Below are 20266 nucleotides of genomic sequence, written 5' to 3' on the forward strand. Positions count from 1 at the left end.
ACATATTCAAAGAAATAAACAACAGGCAAGGGATTGGGAGCCAATCCAACAAACAAACTATTTAACAATTATTCCCACACCCCCAAGCGAGGTTTCCCACTCCCCCCTTACCTGGGTAAATAGGAATTTGGGCAGAATCTCCTCTCTTTCTCCTTAAACCGGAACCGGAACTAGAGCAGAATCTTTTTGGCTCAAATTAGAAATTTAAGTTTGGATTATAAGGTTACTTCTAGTATTGTGAGATTAAGTATGAACAACGAATGGATTGTTGAAGAAAATTATAGGAGCATAATTAGTTGATTTATTTTGGTAACAAGTTATAAGGCTATAGGTTAAGGTGATGGATATGATTATGACTTGGGTGAAGATGAAATGGTGAAACTAGAGAACTGATATGGATACCGAGTGTACATTATGCTTAGGTACCTGATCTTTAGAATTGATCATAGAAGAGTTTGAATTGGTTGTAGATAGAGTAGTAAAATTAGTGATCTGATATGTGTATCTAATGCTTAGGTGTTGATGTTGTGGCAAATATCTGGATTACAATGATAACCAAATTATTATTTTGATGATTTAAGGATTGAATTTGATTGCAGAATTTAGAAACTTATGCTTGATGTGTAAGATTACCCTAGTAGCATTGAATTATTTATGTTGGAAGTAACTATCAGATTAATAGATGAGATTAGAGGAACTAGGAGTTAGATCCTTTATTAGTGACCCAAATAAGCAAGAGATTAGAAAGGACACAGTTGGATGTTTAGTTATAAAACTTGAAAGGACATAAGAGTACTCTTAACATTTATTTAGAAGTTACTAAAATGTATCAGAGTGGCGCAGGGGAAGCGTGATGGTCTAATATGGAAAGAGAAGTAGAGAACTTGAATCAAGATATGGAGAGGGAGTTTAAATTTGGAGTGGATGGAGTTTTGAGATTTAAGGATAAGTTGTGCATTCCTAGTGTGCTAGAATTTAATAAAGCAATCCTAGAAGAAGGTCATAAGAGTATCTTTAGTATCCATTCAGAAACTACTAAGATGTACCAAAATCTTAAGAAGATATTTTGTGACCTAAGATGAAGAGAGGAGTAAAGCAATTGTATATTTATGGTTAGCATACTAGAAGTTTTTAAGAATCTTGTAGCACTTAGATGCTCCATTTTGGAAGTAAGATGGTGAATAGATAGACCCTAGTGGAAGATTTGTCTAAGACGCTTAAGAAATTGATTTTGTTTGTGTTTAAGTGGATAAATTCGTCAAGATCTTTCCCTAAGAAAATCCTTTGAGGAAATTGATAAAAGTTGTACATCAACAAGGTAGTGATGTTGCATAAGAATTAGAAGTAAGAATGCGAAGAGTTTACCATTGCAAAAATTTCGGGGACGAAATTTCTAAAAGGAGGGGAGAATTGTAACATCCCAAATTTTATTCAATGAAAAGAAATATTTTTTTATGTATTTATTATGTGAATAAGTATTTTATTTATGTATTTTACTATTTACGTATACGTATTTTTACTATTTATGTATACGTATTTTACTATTTATATATATGTATTTTACTATTTACGTATACGTATGTATGAATAGTATTTCACTATGCAATTGCACAGTGAAGGGCGGCTGCACGAGGGACGCGGGTTCAAATTTTATAATAAATTTGAATATAATAATGAATAGTGCATAGTAATTTATAATATTATTTTAATGAATAGTGCATAGTGCATAGTAATTTATAATATTATTTTAATGAATAGTGCATAGTGCATAGTAACTTCAAAAATTCTATAAATAGGGACTTAAGGTTTTGAAAATTTAGAATTCTAGAGAGAAGGAAATTCTGGAGAAATAGAGAGAGAAAGTAAGAGAGAGAGAAGGAGAAAGAAAAGGAGGTTCTGCTCTAGTGTCTTGTTTAAGGAGAAAGATGAAGAGATTCTGCCCTAATTCCGATTCCTTTTAAGGAAAGATAGAGAGGAGGAGATTTTGCCCAAATTTCTGTAAACCCAGGTAAGGGGGGAGTGGGAAACCTCACTTGGGGGTGTGGGAATAATTGTTAAATAGTTTGTTTGTTGGATTGGCTCCCGATCCCTTGCCTGTTGTTTATTTCTTTGAATATGTATTATTGATGTGTTTTGTTTTATATCTTATTTATTTACATATTAGAATCTGTTATTTGAATGGAAGGCTAAGCCTCCTAAGTATTTATAAATTTGTAATCTATTATTTAAATGGAAGGCTGAGCCTCCTTATTATCTTATATTACCTTTTAAGCTTCCTACTTTACTTAAAAGATCTTAATATATTATTATTGAAAAATATGATACCTAAGCAACCTCTGGACTGTTGGATTGTTGGACTGTTGGATTGTTGGACTGGTGGACTGTTGGACTGTTTGGACTGTTGGACTGTTTGGACTGTTGGACTATTGGACTATTAAATTGGATTATTGAAATAATTCTTAATTATGAAATATGAATATGATATGTGTAACATGCTAAAGGTTGAGTCTGTGAATGTATGACATGCATCATATGCACATATTACTCCAGGTGTGCCGCTGAGGCCGCATACCCACGACTAACAAGGTGTACCTTTGGGTCACCCACGATATGCTAACGAGGTGTATGAACACCAATGATAGGTGTACCTTAGGGTCACCGACAATTGTATAGGTGTGCCTTCGGGTCACCAGTGATGAATTCTGCAACTTCCGTATGGCGCCACATGCATACATTAGTGAGTCAAGTCAAGAAAATCATTATACATAAGCATATATGTGAGATTGATTATATATGTGAATTATATTGCGTGTGTGTGTGCTATTTAACTTTTATTTCTATATCTGCAACTGAGTGAGAAGTTTCTCACTCCCTTGTCATTTTTGTGTATATTTAAATTATGATGCAGATAATTAGCATGAGGCTGAGGATGTTGGTGGTGAAGCTTAGGCTTCTGTTTGGGTTTCGCTCTGATAGGATGTGACATCGGGATTAGCTAGACTTATTGTTAAATTATTATTATTTTTCTTTTGTAATTTTTATGTTATTTATGTTGAAAGTGTGTATTTTTGTCATATTATAATTTTACTAAAAGATTATAAGTTAATTCCTAACTAGGAGGCTCTGCCACCTTTACTGGGATTAATCTATAATCTTTATTTTATTATTTCTTGACAATTTGATACTTACAGTTGAAAATTATGAATGTGCATCTTTTACCCAATGATACTTGAGATAATTATTTTATATTAGACTAAGAAAGAATTTATATATAGATGGTTTATATCTCGTATTCAACCCCTTTGGTCAAAAGATATTTAAGGTTCTTATGATCACTAAATTCCTCAACCATAGAATCATATAGTTAGTGTCTCCAAATCTTAGTATAAATGACAAAGTCGCTAACAAGGTTATGGGTAAGGTAATTTCTCTCATGAATTTTCAATTTCTTAGAAACATAAGCTACTATCTTTTCTTCTTGCCACAATATTCTTCCTAAACCTATTTTCAGAGACATATTTATATATCACAATAATCTTACTAAAATCTAGTAATATACATAAACTATATTTATAAAAGATTTTCATAGAATGATATAAAACAATAAGTATCATAAGGTAGAAGATGCACATTCATAATTCATACACATAAATATTAAACTCAAGAAGTTATTATAAAACAAAGATTATAAATTAATCCCAGTAAAGGTGGCAGTGCCTCCTAGTTAGAAATCAATTTATAATTTATTAAATTACACAAGAAAAGAAAATATTTTTTAGAACAATAAAGACATAAGAGAAATCCTAGCTAAACCCGATGTCACATCCTATCAGAGCATGCCCCAAGAAGCCTTTAGGCCTCATCACCAACATCCTCATGATGATGATTACCTGCAACATAAATTTAAACATATACAAAAAAAATAACAAGGGAGTGAGAAACATCTCACTCAGTTGTAGATGAAGAAATAAAAGTTAAATAGCACACACACACAATCATTATCATATATAATAATTATTTATCATGCAATGATGTCATAGACTCAACTCATAAATATATGCATGTGGCGCCATACGGAAGTTCACATATCATCATTGGTGACCCTAAGGCACACCTAGTTAGCATATCGTGGGTGACCCAAAGGAACACCTGGTTACATCATTGGTGACCCAAAGGCACACCTTGTTAGTCGTGGGTATGCGGCCTCAGCGGCACACCTGGAGTATATATGCATATGATGCATGTCATACAATCATAAACTTAACATTTCACATATTACAGAATTTCCTATAATATACCATATCATAAGCATAATTCATACTTATATTATATTTTATTAATCCAATAGTCCAAAGGTCCAATAATTCAATAGTCCCATAGTCCAAAGGTTCAATAGTCCAATAGTCCATTGTCCAACAGTCCAACAGTCCAATAGTCCAAGGTCATTAAGTCAAGGGTCCAATAGTTCAAAGGTCTTTAGGGATCATATAATTTATATTTCCTGGTATAATTATATCCTTAAGTAAAATAGGAAGCTTAATGAAAATAAGGAGGCTCGGCCTTCCATTTAGATAATAAAGTCTAAATTTATAAGTTAATAGGAGACTTAGTCTTCCATTCAATGAATATTTTAGAATAGTAAAAGTGAAGTTATCCATTAATTATAATTATTAATTACCGCAACAAGAAAATCAAGTAGTACAAACAAAACACAGTAATAATATATATTCAAATAATCAAACAACAGACAAGGGATCGGGAGCCAATCCAACAAACAGACTATTTAACAATTATTTCTACACCCCCAAGCAAGGTTTCCCACTCCCCCCTTACCTGGATAAATAGGAATTTGGGCAGAATCTCCTCTCTTTCTCCTTAAACCGGAACCGGAACTAGAGCAGAACCTTCTCTATTCTCCTCCTCTTTTCACAACCTAGGCAGAACCTTCTCTCTTATTTTCTCTTTCTATCTCTCTAGAATTCCTTCTCTCTAAACTTTTCTTCTCTCTAGTTATGAATTTTCAAAATCCTTAGGTCCCTATTTATAGAAATTTTGAAGTTACTATGCACTATGCACTATTCATTAAAATAATATTATAAGTTACTATGCACTATTCACTATTCATTATTATATTCAAATTAATTAAAATTTTGAAACGGAAAGAATCCGCAGCCCACGTTTCAGCCACCCCTTCACTGTGCAATTGCATAGTAAAATACTATTCATTAAAATAATAATATAATTACTATTCATGAATAGTAAAATACTATTCATCCAAATAATTTGAGTTTTGCGTAAGCGCTTACGTTTTTTCAAAATTACTATTCATATGAATAGTAAAATACTATTCATAAATACGTATACATAAATAGTAAAATACGTATACATAAATAGTAAAATACATATACATGAATAGTAAAATACGGGAATAAAATACTTATTCACATAATAAATAACTCTTTTCATTTGAATAAAATTTTGGGATGTTACATTTCCTAGTTAGGAATTAACTTATAATCTTTTAGTAAAATTATAATATGACAAAAATACACACTTTCAACATAAATAACATAAAATTTACAAAAGAAAAAATAATAATAATTTAACAATAAGTCTAGCTAATCCCGATGTCACATCCTATCAGAGCGAAACCCAAACAGAAGCCTAAGCTTCACCACCAACATCCTCAGCCTCATGCTAATTATCTGCATCATAATTTAAATATACACAAAAATGACAAGGGAGTGAGAAACTTCTCACTCAGTTGCAGATATAGAAATAAAAGTTAAATAGCACACACACACGCAATATAATTCACATATATAATCAATCTCACATATATGCTTATGTATAATGATTTTCTTGACTTGACTCACTATTGTATGCATGTGGCGCCATACGGAAGTTTCAGAATTTATCACTGGTGACCCAAAGGTACACCTATCACTGGTGTTCATACACCTCGTTAGCATGTTACATCACTGGTGTCCCGAAGGCACACCTATCACTGGTGTTCATACACCTCGTTAGCATATCGTGGGTGACTCAAAGGTACACCTTGTTAGTCGTGGGTATGCGGCCTCAGCGGCACACCTGGAGTAATATGTGCATATGATGCATGTCATACATTCACAGACTCAACCTTTAGCATGTTACACATATTATATTCATATTTCATAATTAAGAATTATTTCAATAATCCAATTTAATAGTCCAATAGTCCAACAGTCCAAACAGTCCAACAGTCCAAACAGTCCAACAGTCCAACAGTCCAACAATCCAACAGTCCAACAATCCAACAGTCCAGAGGTTGCTTAGGTATCATATTTTTCAATAATAATATATTAAGATCTTTTAAGTAAAGTAGGAAGCTTAAAAGGTAATATAAGATAATAAGGAGGCTCAGCCTTCCATTTAAATAATAGATGACAAATTTATAAATACTTAGGAGGCTTAGCCTTCCATTCAAATAATAGATTCTAATATGTAAATAAATAAGATATAAAACAAAACACATCAATAATACATATTCAAAGCAATAAACAACAGGTAAGGGATCGGGAGCCAATCCAACAAACAGACTATTTAACAATTATTTCTACACCCCCAAGCAAGGTTTCCCACTCCCCCCCTTACCTGGGTTTACAGAAATTTGGGCAGAATCTCCTCCTCTCTATCTTTCCTTAAAAGGAATCGGAATTAGGGCAGAACCTCTTCCTCTTTCTCCTTAAACAAGGTACTAGAGCAGAACCTCCTTTTCTTTCTCCTTCTCTCTCTCTTACTTTCTCTCTCTATTTCTCCAGAATTTCCTTCTCTCTAGAATTCTAAATTTTCAAAACCTTAGGCCCCTATTTATAGAATTTTTGAAGTTACTATGCACTATGCACTATTCATTAAAATAATATTATAAATTACTATGCACTATGCACTATTCATTATTATATTCAAATTAATTAAAATTTTGAAACGGAAAGAATCCGCAGCTCACGTTTCAGCCGCCCCTTCACTGTGCAATTGCATAGTAAAATACTATTCATTAAAATAATAATATAATTACTATTCATGAATAGTAAAATACTATTCATCCAAATAATTTGAGTTTTGCGTAAGCGCTTACGTTTTTTCAAAATTACTATTCATAAATACGTATTCGTAAATAGTAAAATACGTATACATAAATAGTAAAAATATGTATACATAAATAGTAAAATACGTATACGTAAATAGTAAAATACATAAATAAAATACTTATTCACATAATAAATACATAAAAAAAATATTTCTTTTCATTAAATAAAATTTGGGATGTTACATTATTACTACTTGATATTTTAGTTATAATTAATACTTATATTTTACTTGATATTTGTACTACTTGATTTTCTTGTTGCGGTAATTAATAATTATAATTAATGGATAACTTCACTTTTACTATTCTAAAATATTCATTGAATGGAAGACTAAGTCTCCTATTAACTTATAAATTTAGACTTTATTATCTAAATGGAAGGCCGAGCCTCCTTATTTTCATTAAGCTTCCTATTTTACTTAAGGATATAATTATACCAGAAAATATTTTTCAAGAAAAACCCTCTTGAAGTTCTCCCAATTCAAATGTACGCCTCCATCAATTATCCTCCGAAGTGCTCCTTCCCACCAAAAGTAAGCATCAGCTGTCAGCATGAAAGTGGCTAGCTTCACTCTCTCTGTAAGGGGACAATCCATAACATTAAAGATTTTCTCGATCTCTGATAACCAATTCATGGCGGCATCTGGGTCATAACCTCCTTTGAAAGTGGGTGGATTATTCCTCTGAAATTGCTCCAACCAGTTAGGAGCAACTCCATTCATATTATTGTTGTTCATAGCTTGGGCTAATGCTTGGAGAGCATCAGCAATCGCACGATCATTTCTACCAGCCATATTCTAAAGAAATAATACAATTAATAGACATAGGCAAGCATCATATCAACATAATAGATCTCACAATCAATTCATTTATCAATAAATATAGTAGACACATAACTCACGGCCGATAAAATCTACCTGCTTGCATATATACTCCAGGTGTGCCGCTGAGGCCGCATACCCACGACTAACAAGGTGTGCCTTTGGGTCACCAATGATGTAACCAGGTGTTCCTTTGGGTCACCCACGATATGCTAACTAGGTGTGCCTTAGGGTCACCAATGATGATATGTGAACTTCCGTATGGCGCCACATGCATATATTTATGAGTTGAGTCTATGACATCATTGCATGATAAATAATTATTATATATGATAATGATTGTGTGTGTGTGCTATTTAACTTTTATTTCTTCATCTACAACTGAGTGAGATGTTTCTCACTCCCTTGTTATTTTTTTTGTATATGTTTAAATTTTTGTTGCAGGTAATCATCATCATGAGGATGTTGGTGATGAGGCCTAAAGGCTTCTTGGGGCATGCTCTGATAGGATGTGACATCGGGTTTAGCTAGGATTTCTCTTATGTCTTTATTGTTCTAAAAAATATTTTCTTTTCTTGTGTAATTTAATAAATTATAAATTGATTTCTAACTAGGAGGCACTGCCACCTTTACTGGGATTAATTTATAATCTTTGTTTTATAATAACTTCTTGAGTTTAATATTTATGTGTATGAATTATGAATGTGCATCTTCTACCTTATGATACTTATTGTTTTATATCATTCTATGAAAATCTTTTATAAATATAGTTTATGTTTATTAATGATGTTGGGGTAGAGGGTGTGAACTAACCTCTAAAAGTATTAGGTTAGGAACCTTGAAGGTGACTAATAACTTGATAGATGAAATTAGAAAAGGTCAGAAGGTAGATCCTTTCCTATTGAGTCAAGTTGAGAAGTTAAATCAAGGTGTGGAAAGTGAATTTAAAATTGGAATAGATGGAGTATTGAGGTTTAGAGATAGGTTGTGTATTCCTAGTGTGCCTGAACTTAAGAGAGCAATTCTTGAAGAAGGACATAGGAGTAGCCTTAGTATTCATCCTGGATCCACTAAGATGTACCAAGACCTTAAGAAGATGTTCTGGTGGCCTAAGATGAAGAGAGAAGTAGAGAAATTGAATCAAGGTATGGAGAGTGAGTTTAAATTTGGAGTGGATGAAGTTTTGAGATTTAAGGATAAGTTGTGCATTTCTAGTATGTCAGAGCTTAAAGCAATCCTAGAAGGAGGTCATAAGAGTATCCTTAGATATCTTTTGAGTTGTACATCAATAAGGTAGTAAGGTTGCATAGGATTTAAAAAGCAAGATACGTGAAGTTTATTCATTCATATTTTCAGGTAAATTTCGAGGACGAAATTTCTAAAAGGAGGGGAGAAATGTAACATCCCAAAATTTTATTCAAATGAAAAGAGTTATGTGAATAAGTTGTAGCCTTGGATTTTAGCTTTCCAATGGCGTTGGAATCACCCAAAAAGGAGGTCTAGAACTCCAGATATGGATGTTTTAGTGAAGAGGGGTCAAGCTGTCAGCTTTATCTATAGCTGTTGCGTTTTTATCATTTTTCACAAAGTAGATGATGGAATTAGGACTTGATGTCTTCATGAGAGTTATAGGAAATTTTCTTATCTTTCATATGAAATAAGGATGAGCATGGTAGGAGTAGTATAACCCCTGATACGCTGTTTATAGTTTATACTAATTATTCTATTGATTATTATATTAGTTATTGTTATGTTATTTGATGGATGATATTGATGTGAACTTGAATTATGAGTTGAGATATTGTATGATTATGATTGTGATGTCTCACATTGATGACTAGGATGGCACGACCCCTGGGTAAGTGGTGCTATAGGGAAGGCGTGACCCTAGTATGATGTGGGATGAGTAGGACAGTTAACACCACCACTTATGTCGCTTATGGCAGCCCTGGCATAGGGTTAATTGCAAGAGATTGTATTGATTGTAATGTGATTGTGTTTCCTCACACCAAAATGGCGAGGGACGGCACGACCCCTGGGTAAGTGATGCTACAGGGAGGGCGTGACCCTTCATAAATATATGCATGTGGCGCCATACGGAAGTTCACATATCATCATTGGTGACCCTAAGGCACACCTAGTTAGCATATCGTGGGTGACCCAAAGGAACACCTGGTTAGTCGTGGGTATGCGGCCTCAGCGGCACACCTGGAGTATATATGCATATGATGCATGTCATACAATCATAAACTTAACATTTCACATATTACAGAATTTCCTATAATATACCATATCATAAGCATAATTCATACTTATATTATATTTTATTAATCCAATAGTCCAAAGGTCCAATAATTCAATAGTCCCATAGTCCAAAGGTTCAATAGTCCAATAGTCCATTGTCCAACAGTCCAACAGTCCAATAGTCCAAGGTCATTAAGTCAAGGGTCCAATAGTTCAAAGGTCTTTAGGGATCATATAATTTATATTTCCTGGTATAATTATATCAAAGCAGGTCGATTTTATCGGCCGTGAGTTATGTGTCTACTATATTTATTGATAAATGAATTGATTGTGAGATCTATTATGTTGATATGATGCTTGCCTATGTCTATTAATTGTATTATTTCTTTAGAATATGGCTGGTAGAAATGATCGTGCGATTGCTGATGCTCTCCAAGCATTAGCCCAAGCTATGAACAACAATAATATGAATGGAGTTGCTCCTAACTGGTTGGAGCAATTTCAGAGGAATAATCCACCCACTTTCAAAGGAGGTTATGACCCAGATGCCGCCATGAATTGGTTATCAGAGATCGAGAAAATCTTTAATGTTATGGATTGTCCCCTTACAGAGAGAGTGAAGCTAGCCACTTTCATGCTGACAGCTGATGCTTACTTTTGGTGGGAAGGAGCACTTCGGAGGATAATTGATGGAGGCGTACATTTGAATTGGGAGAACTTCAAGAGGGTTTTTCTTGAAAAATATTTTCCAGATGATGTAAGGAGTAGGAAGGAAATGGAATTTCTTGAACTGAAACAAGGAAACGATACAGTAGAGGTATATGCTGCAAAGTTTGATGCTTTGGTCCGCTACTGTACACACTATCATGGTGAAGGTGGGGAAAGGGCCAAATGCATAAAGTTTGTAAATGGTCTGCGTCCTGAAGTGAAAACAGCAATCAACTATCAGGAGATATATCATTTTCCCACTCTGGTTAATAAGTGCAGTATTTATGATCGTGACAACCGTGCTCGTGCTGCTTTCTATAAAGGAGCTGGAGGCCCTACTCGTTCAGTGAATTCTAATACTTCTGGTAGAAGTAAGCCTTATTCCAACCCTACAAGATTTCAAGGGAATATGACTACTAATAATAGAAGTAATTCCTTTACTAGAGGAACCACTGTAAATACTACTGGAAGTGTTGGAGGATCTACTTTTTCAGGGAGATGTGGGAAGTGTGGACGTGTTGGTCATAACAAGTCAGAATGTCGTGACAAGGAGATTACCTGTTTCAACTGTAGTGGTAAAGGACATATTAGCACTCAATGTTCTGAACCACCAAGAACACGTGTCGTTGGATCAGGATCGCAAACCGAACGACCAAAGACTGTAGGAAGAGTATTTGCTCTTAGTGGTGTTGAAGCTGCTCAGTCAGAAAATTTGATACAAGGTACTTGTTTCATAGCTGAGACTCCTTTTGTTGTACTATTTGATTCTGGTGCAACTCATTCCTTTATTTCCATCTCTTGTGTCCAAAAACTGAAATTGCCTGTGTCTTTGTTAAATTTTGATTTAGTTGTTGAAACCCCTACTAATGGTTCTGTAACTACATCCCTAGTGTGTTTAAAATGCCCTTTGACAATTTCTGATAAACAGTTTCTAGTTGACTTAATCTGTCTGCCTCTTAGTCAATTAGATGTAATCCTTGGTATGGATTGGCTATCTTCTCACCATGTTCTTTTAAATTGCTTTGATAAATCCATTTCATTTGGTGAATGTAAGAGTACGGAATTTCTTAGTGCTTCTAACATTAAAACTTGTTTAAAGGAAAATGAAAGGGTATACATGATCTTATCTTCATTAACAGTTGAGACTGAGAATAAGCTAGATGAGATTCCCTTAGTGAGAGAATTTCCAGAAGTATTTCCTAAGGATGTGTCTAGTTTACCACCTGAGAGAGAGATTGAGTTCAGTATAGACTTAGTGCCAGGTACCGCACCCATATCTATAGCACCTAGTGTTTTCATGGACTACATGAATAGGATCTTTCACCCTTACTTGGATAGATTTGTAGTGGTCTTCATAGATGATATCCTAGTGTATTCTAAGAATAGGGAGGAGCATGCTGAGCACCTTAGGATCGTTCTTCAAACCCTTAAGGAGAAACAATTGTATGCTAAATTGGCAAAATGTGAATTTTGGTTGGAGAGTGTAAATTTTTTAGGACATGTGATATCCAAGGATGGGATAGCTGTAGATCCTTCTAAGGTAGAGGCGGTTCTTGAATGGAAAACACCTAAGTCAGTTTTTGAGATTAGGAGTTTTCTAGGACTAGCTGGGTATTATAGGAGATTTATAGAGGGTTTTTCTAAATTAGCTTTACCTTTGACCAAATTGCCTAGGACAAAACCCTGAGGCCTGAGGGCAAAGGGGACAATATCTGGCCATGTGGGGTCGCTGCGCTACTCTGATGGGTTGGCAGGACTTGCCTTGGAGGAGGCCCTTAGGGATGCCATGAGGGCATTGCCTAGGACAAAACCCTGAGGCCTGAGGGCAAAGGGGACAATATCTGGCCATGTGGGGTCGCTGCGCTACTCTGATGGGTTGGCAGGACTTGCCTTGGAGGAGGCCTTTTGGGGTGGCATGCGTGTCATCGCCAAGAGCAAAACCGTGCGGCCGTGGGCCAAAGCGGACAATATCCTCATGCGGGTTGCTTGGGCTGTTACATTGGCGGCATCTGGGTCATAACCTCCTTTGAAAGTGGGTGGATTATTCCTCTGAAATTGCTCCAACCAGTTAGGAGCAACTCCATTCATATTATTGTTGTTCATAGCTTGGGCTAATGCTTGGAGAGCATCAGCAATCGCACGATCATTTCTACCAGCCATATTCTAAAGAAATAATACAATTAATAGACATAGGCAAGCATCATATCAACATAATAGATCTCACAATCAATTCATTTATCAATAAATATAGTAGACACATAACTCACGGCCGATAAAATCGACCTGCTCTGATACCAATTCATGGCGGCATCTGGGTCATAACCTCCTTTGAAAGTGGGTGGATTATTCCTCTGAAATTAAATAGTAAAAATATGTATACATAAATAGTAAAATACGTATACGTAAATAGTAAAATACATAAATAAAATACTTATTCACATAATAAATACATAAAAAAAATATTTCTTTTCATTAAATAAAATTTGGGATGTTACAATTCTCCCCTCCTTTTAGAAATTTCGTCCCCGAAATTTTTGCAATGGTAAACTCTTTGCATTCTTACTTCTAATTCTTATGCAACATCACTACCTTGTTGATGTACAACTTATCCTTAAATCTCAAAACTCCATCCACTCCAAATTTAAACTCACTCTCCATACCTTGATTCAAGTTCTTTACTTTGCTTTCCATATTAGACCATCACGCTTCCCTTGCGCCACTCTGATACATTTTAGTAACTCCTAAATAAATGTTAAGAGTACTCTTATGTCCTTTCAAGTTTTATAACTAAACATCCAAATGTGTCCTTTCTAATCTCTTGCTTATTTGGGTCACTAATAAAGGATCTAACTCCTAGTTCCTCTAATCTCATCTATTAGTTACTTCCAACATAAATAATTCAATGCTACTATGGTAATCTTACACATCAAGCATAAGTTTCTAAATTCTGCAATTAAATTCAATCCTTAAATCATCAAAATAATAATTTGGTTATCATTGTAATCCAGATATTTGCCACAACATCAACACCTAAGCATTAGATACACATATCAGATCACTAATTTTACTACTCTATCTACAACCAATTCAAACTCTTCTATGATCAATTCTAAAGATCAGGTACCTAAGCATAATGTACACTCGGTATCCATATCAGTTCCCAAGTTTCACCATTTCATCTTCACCCAAGTCATAATCATATCCATCACCTTAACCTATAGCCTTATAACTTGTTACCAAAATAAATCAACTAATTATGCTCCTATAATTTTCTTCAACAATCCATTCGCTATTCATACTTAATCTCACAATACTAGAAGTAACCTTATAATCCAAACTTAAATTTCTAATTTAAGCCAAAAAGATTCATTTCTCTAATCATAATGAAATATAAAGATTTCCTCAAAACATCAATCACCACAATGGCTTTAACCAAATAATAAGATCAAAATTTTACTCCTTAAGAAATTTGAACTATTTCTTTTATCTCGTATTCAACCCCTTTGGTCAAAATATATTTAAGGTTCTTATGATCACTAAATACCTCAACCATAGAATCATATAGTTAGTGTCTCCAAATCTTTATATAAATGACAAAGTCGCTAACAAGGTTATGGGTAAGGTAATTTCTCTCATGAATTTTCAATTTCTTAGAAACATAAGCTACTATCTTTTCTTCTTGCCACAATATTCTTCCTAAACCTATTTTCAGAGACATATTTATATATTACAATAATCTTACTAAAATCTAGTAATATTAACACTAGTCAATCTTTCCTTAAGAGTTTGAAAACTACTTCCTCAATTATTATCCCATACTAATGTAACTCCTTTCTAGTCAATTCAGTCAAAGGTAATAGTAAGTAATTCAAAGAAGTAAGCAACGAAATGATTTGGGTAGTTAAAAATATACACAGGTTCAAGAATTCCTGATATAGATTATCCTTACGGTTGATTCTAAGGGTAGGCAAGAAACAACCTAGTGAACTGAAACATCTTAATAACCAAAGAAACGAAGGCAAAAGCAATTTTTATAGTAAGAGCAGTTTAAACCATGAACAGCTGTTAAAAAAAATTACTCACAGAATTTTCATATAAACTATCAAACAAGACTCCTGATTTTACTAATTGACTCAAGTATTTCTCACTTAAGCACAACTTAAGTAGATCTTCCTCCGCAAGAAATTTCATGGTCTAAAATACTCACCTCATACAATCCAAATTCATACTTAGACAATCTAGTTTAAATCTATTTTTTATGCCTAACAACTCAAAATATCATGATAGCATATATCTACCTGACAAACCGAGTTGTATTCATCCAAGTGATTTCAAACCTATCTCAAACGAAAGTTAAGTGAATAAGCTACAACTCTTTATGAAGACATAAGATTTCCAAGAGATCATCTCTTTAGTTAAAGATTCAAATATCACCACTAATAAATTCAGTGCTTACTAAATTTCTAATCACCAAGGCAGTCATAACTTGAAGTTCTAGATTTTTGTTTCATCTTATCCTAGTTCTATTGAAAAGATAATATCTAAAGCCATATTCTTCATAAAGACCTCAAAATATAAATTTTGTCGATATAATACTCATACTATCATAACAAACTATAATGAAAATATTTTCGACACCAAATAGCAATAATGTATCAATATATCTAATGCCACAATATGCTCTGATACCACTAAATGTGACACCCTCTACCCCAACATCATTAATAAACATAAACTATATTTATAAAAGATTTTCATAGAATGATATAAAACAATAAGTATCATAAGGTAGAAGATGCACATTCATAATTCATACACATAAATATTAAACTCAAGAAGTTATTATAAAACAAAGATTATAAATTAATCCCAGTAAAGGTGGCAGTGCCTCCTAGTTAGAAATCAATTTATAATTTATTAAATTACACAAGAAAAGAAAATATTTTTAGAACAATAAAGACATAAGAGAAATCCTAGCTAAACCCGATGTCACATCCTATCAGAGCATGCCCCAAGAAGCCTTTAGGCCTCATCACCAACATCCTCATGATGATGATTACCTGCAACATAAATTTAAACATATACAAAAAAAATAACAAGGGAGTGAGAAACATCTCACTCAGTTGTAGATGAAGAAATAAAAGTTAAATAGCACACACACACGCAATATAATTCACATATATAATCAATCTCACATATATGCTTATGTATAATGATTTTCTTGACTTGACTCACTAATGTATGCATGTGGCGCCATACGGAAGTTTCAGAATTTATCACTGGTGACCCAAAGGTACACCTATCACTGGTGTTCATACACCTCGTTAGCATGTTACATCACTGGTGTCCCGAAGGCACACCTATCACTGGTGTTCATACACCTCGTTAGCATATCGTGGGTGACTCAAAGGTACACCTTGTTAGTCGTGGGTATGCGGCCTCAGCGGCACACCTGGAGTAATATGTGCATATGATGCATGTCATACATTCACAGACTCAACCTTTAGCATGTTACACATATCATATTCATATTTCATAATTAAGAATTATTTCAATAATCCAATTTAATAGTCCAATAGTTCAACAGTCCAAACAGTCCAACAGTCCAAACAGTCCAACAGTCCAACAGTCCAACAATCCAACAGTCCAGAGGTTGCTTAATGAAAATAAGGAGGCTCGGCCTTCCATTTAGATAATAAAGTCTAAATTTATAAGTTAATAGGAGACTTAGTCTTCCATTCAATGAATATTTTAGAATAGTAAAAGTGAAGTTATCCATTAATTATAATTATTAATTACCGCAACAAGAAAATCAAGTAGTACAAACAAAACACAGTAATAATATATATTCAAATAATCAAACAACAGACAAGGGATCGGGAGCCAATCCAACAAACAGACTATTTAACAATTATTTCTACACCCCCAAGCAAGGTTTCCCACTCCCCCCTTACCTGGATAAATAGGAATTTGGGCAGAATCTCCTCTCTTTCTCCTTAAACCGGAACCGGAACTAGAGCAGAACCTTCTCTATTCTCCTCCTCTTTTCACAACCTAGGCAGAACCTTCTCTCTTATTTTCTCTTTCTATCTCTCTAGAATTCCTTCTCTCTAAACTTTTCTTCTCTCTAGTTATGAATTTTCAAAATCCTTAGGTCCCTATTTATAGAAATTTTGAAGTTACTATGCACTATGCACTATTCATTAAAATAATATTATAAGTTACTATGCACTATTCACTATTCATTATTATATTCAAATTAATTAAAATTTTGAAACGGAAAGAATCCGCAGCCCACGTTTCAGCCACCCCTTCACTGTGCAATTGCATAGTAAAATACTATTCATTAAAATAATAATATAATTACTATTCATGAATAGTAAAATACTATTCATCCAAATAATTTGAGTTTTGCGTAAGCGCTTACGTTTTTTCAAAATTACTATTCATATGAATAGTAAAATACTATTCATAAATACGTATACATAAATAGTAAAATACGTACACCCTCTACCCCAACATCATTAATAAACATAAACTATATTTATAAAAGATTTTCATAGAATGATATAAAACAATAAGTATCATAAGGTAGAAGATGCACATTCATAATTCATACACATAAATATTAAACTCAAGAAGTTATTATAAAACAAAGATTATAATTTAATCCCAGTAAAGGTGGCAGTGCCTCCTAGTTAGAAATCAATTTATAATTTATTAAATTACACAAGAAAAGAAAATATTTTTTAGAACAATAAAGACATAAGAGAAATCCTAGCTAAACCCGATGTCACATCCTATCAGAGCATGCCCCAAGAAGCCTTTAGGCCTCATCACCAACATCCTCATGATGATGATTACCTGCAACATAAATTTAAACATATACAAAAAAAATAACAAGGGAGTGAGAAACATCTCACTCAGTTGTAGATGAAGAAATAAAAGTTAAATAGCACACACACACAATCATTATCATATATAATAATTATTTATCATGCAATGATGTCATAGACTCAACTCATAAATATATGCATGTGGCGCCATACGGAAGTTCACATATCATCATTGGTGACCCTAAGGCACACCTAGTTAGCATATCGTGGGTGACCCAAAGGAACACCTGGTTACATCATTGGTGACCCAAAGGCACACCTTGTTAGTCGTGGGTATGCGGCCTCAGCGGCACACCTGGAGTATATATGCATATGATGCATGTCATACAATCATAAACTTAACATTTCACATATTACAGAATTTCCTATAATATACCATATCATAAGCATAATTCATACTTATATTATATTTTATTAATCCAATAGTCCAAAGGTCCAATAATTCAATAGTCCCATAGTCCAAAGGTTCAATAGTCCAATAGTCCATTGTCCAACAGTCCAACAGTCCAATAGTCCAAGGTCATTAAGTCAAGGGTCCAATAGTTCAAAGGTCTTTAGGGATCATATAATTTATATTTCCTGGTATAATTATATCCTTAAGTAAAATAGGAAGCTTAATGAAAATAAGGAGGCTCGGCCTTCCATTTAGATAATAAAGTCTAAATTTATAAGTTAATAGGAGACTTAGTCTTCCATTCAATGAATATTTTAGAATAGTAAAAGTGAAGTTATCCATTAATTATAATTATTAATTACCGCAACAAGAAAATCAAGTAGTACAAACAAAACACAGTAATAATATATATTCAAATAATCAAACAACAGACAAGGGATCGGGAGCCAATCCAACAAACAGACTATTTAACAATTATTTCTACACCCCCAAGCAAGGTTTCCCACTCCCCCCTTACCTGGATAAATAGGAATTTGGGCAGAATCTCCTCTCTTTCTCCTTAAACCGGAACCGGAACTAGAGCAGAACCTTCTCTATTCTCCTCCTCTTTTCACAACCTAGGCAGAACCTTCTCTCTTATTTTCTCTTTCTATCTCTCTAGAATTCCTTCTCTCTAAACTTTTCTTCTCTCTAGTTATGAATTTTCAAAATCCTTAGGTCCCTATTTATAGAAATTTTAAAGTTACTATGCACTATGCACTATTCATTAAAATAATATTATAAGTTACTATGCACTATTCACTATTCATTATTATATTCAAATTAATTAAAATTTTGAAACGGAAAGAATCCGCAGCCCACGTTTCAGCCACCCCTTCACTGTGCAATTGCATAGTAAAATACTATTCATTAAAATAATAATATAATTACTATTCATGAATAGTAAAATACTATTCATCCAAATAATTTGAGTTTTGCGTAAGCGCTTACGTTTTTTCAAAATTACTATTCATATGAATAGTAAAATACTATTCATAAATACGTATACATAAATAGTAAAATACGTATACATAAATAGTAAAATACATATACATGAATAGTAAAATACGGGAATAAAATACTTATTCACATAATAAATAACTCTTTTCATTTGAATAAAATTTTGGGATGTTACATTTCTCCCCTCCTTTTAGAAATTTCGTCCTCGAAATTTACCTGAAAATAGGAATGGATATGCTTCACGCATCTTGCTTTCTAATTCCCAAGTAGCACTTTCTTCAAAATTTCCTCCCCAAACGACCTTAACCAAAGGAATTTCCTTTCCTCTTAGTTGTTTTACCCTCGTATCATCAATTCTTAGAGGAACTGTTTCATAGGTAAGATTATCTTTCAACTGAACATTGTCAGACTCGATGATATGGGAAGGATCATGGATATATTTTCTGAGTTGGGAAACATGAAAGACATTATGAAGATTTGAAAGAGATGGGGGTAAGGCAATTTGATAGGCTACTTCACCAATTCTTTTAAGGATTTGATAAGGACCAATAAAACGTGGAGTAAGTTTACGGGACTTCAGTGCTCTGCCCACTCCTGTCCAAGGAGTAACTTTAAGGAATACATGATCACCTTCATTAAACTCAAGGTCCTTTCTCCTCTTATCATTGTAACTCTTCTGCCTACTCTGAGAGAGAGAAGAGAGGAGAAAGAAAAGGAGGTTCTGCTCTAGTGCCTTGTTTAAGGAGAAAGAGGAAGAGATTCTGCCCTAATTCCGATTCCTTTTAAAGAAAGAAGAGAGGAGATTCTGCCCAAATTTCTGTAAACCCAGGTAAGGGGGGGAGTGGGAAACCTCGCTTGGGGGTGTGGGAATAATTGTTAAATAGTTTGTTTGTTGGATTGGCTCCCGATCCCTTACCTGTTGTTTATTTCTTTGAATATGTATTATTAATGTGTTTTGTTTTATATCTTATTTATTTACATATTAGAATCTGTTATTTGAATGGAAGGCTAAGCCTCCTAAGTATTTATAAATTTGTAATCTATTATTTAAATGGAAGGCTGAGCCTCCTTATTA

The 20266-nt window shown here is 33.8% G+C and overlaps 1 long non-coding RNA gene across 2 annotated transcripts; it reads right to left on the bottom strand.

The window, feature by feature from the left end:
- Positions 1-3379: 3379 nt before the first annotated feature.
- Positions 3380-18703, bottom strand: LOC145949548 (uncharacterized). 2 transcript variants are annotated; one of them, XR_014427838.1, is made up of 3 exons: positions 16857-18703; positions 4834-5705; positions 3380-3890 (listed from the first exon to the last, which is right to left on the bottom strand). It is a non-coding gene; the product is annotated as an uncharacterized LOC145949548 (long non-coding RNA). The 2 variants fall into 2 exon arrangements; XR_014427837.1 differs by lacking the exon at positions 16857-18703 and adding an exon at positions 6637-8501 and having other exon boundaries at positions 3391-3890.
- Between the last annotated feature and the right edge of the window lie 1563 nt (positions 18704-20266).

Source organism: Cajanus cajan, chromosome 7, assembly GCF_000230855.2.
Source record: "Cajanus cajan strain Asha chromosome 7, NIPB_CcT2T_4, whole genome shotgun sequence".
Classification (NCBI taxonomy): domain Eukaryota; kingdom Viridiplantae; phylum Streptophyta; class Magnoliopsida; order Fabales; family Fabaceae; genus Cajanus; species Cajanus cajan.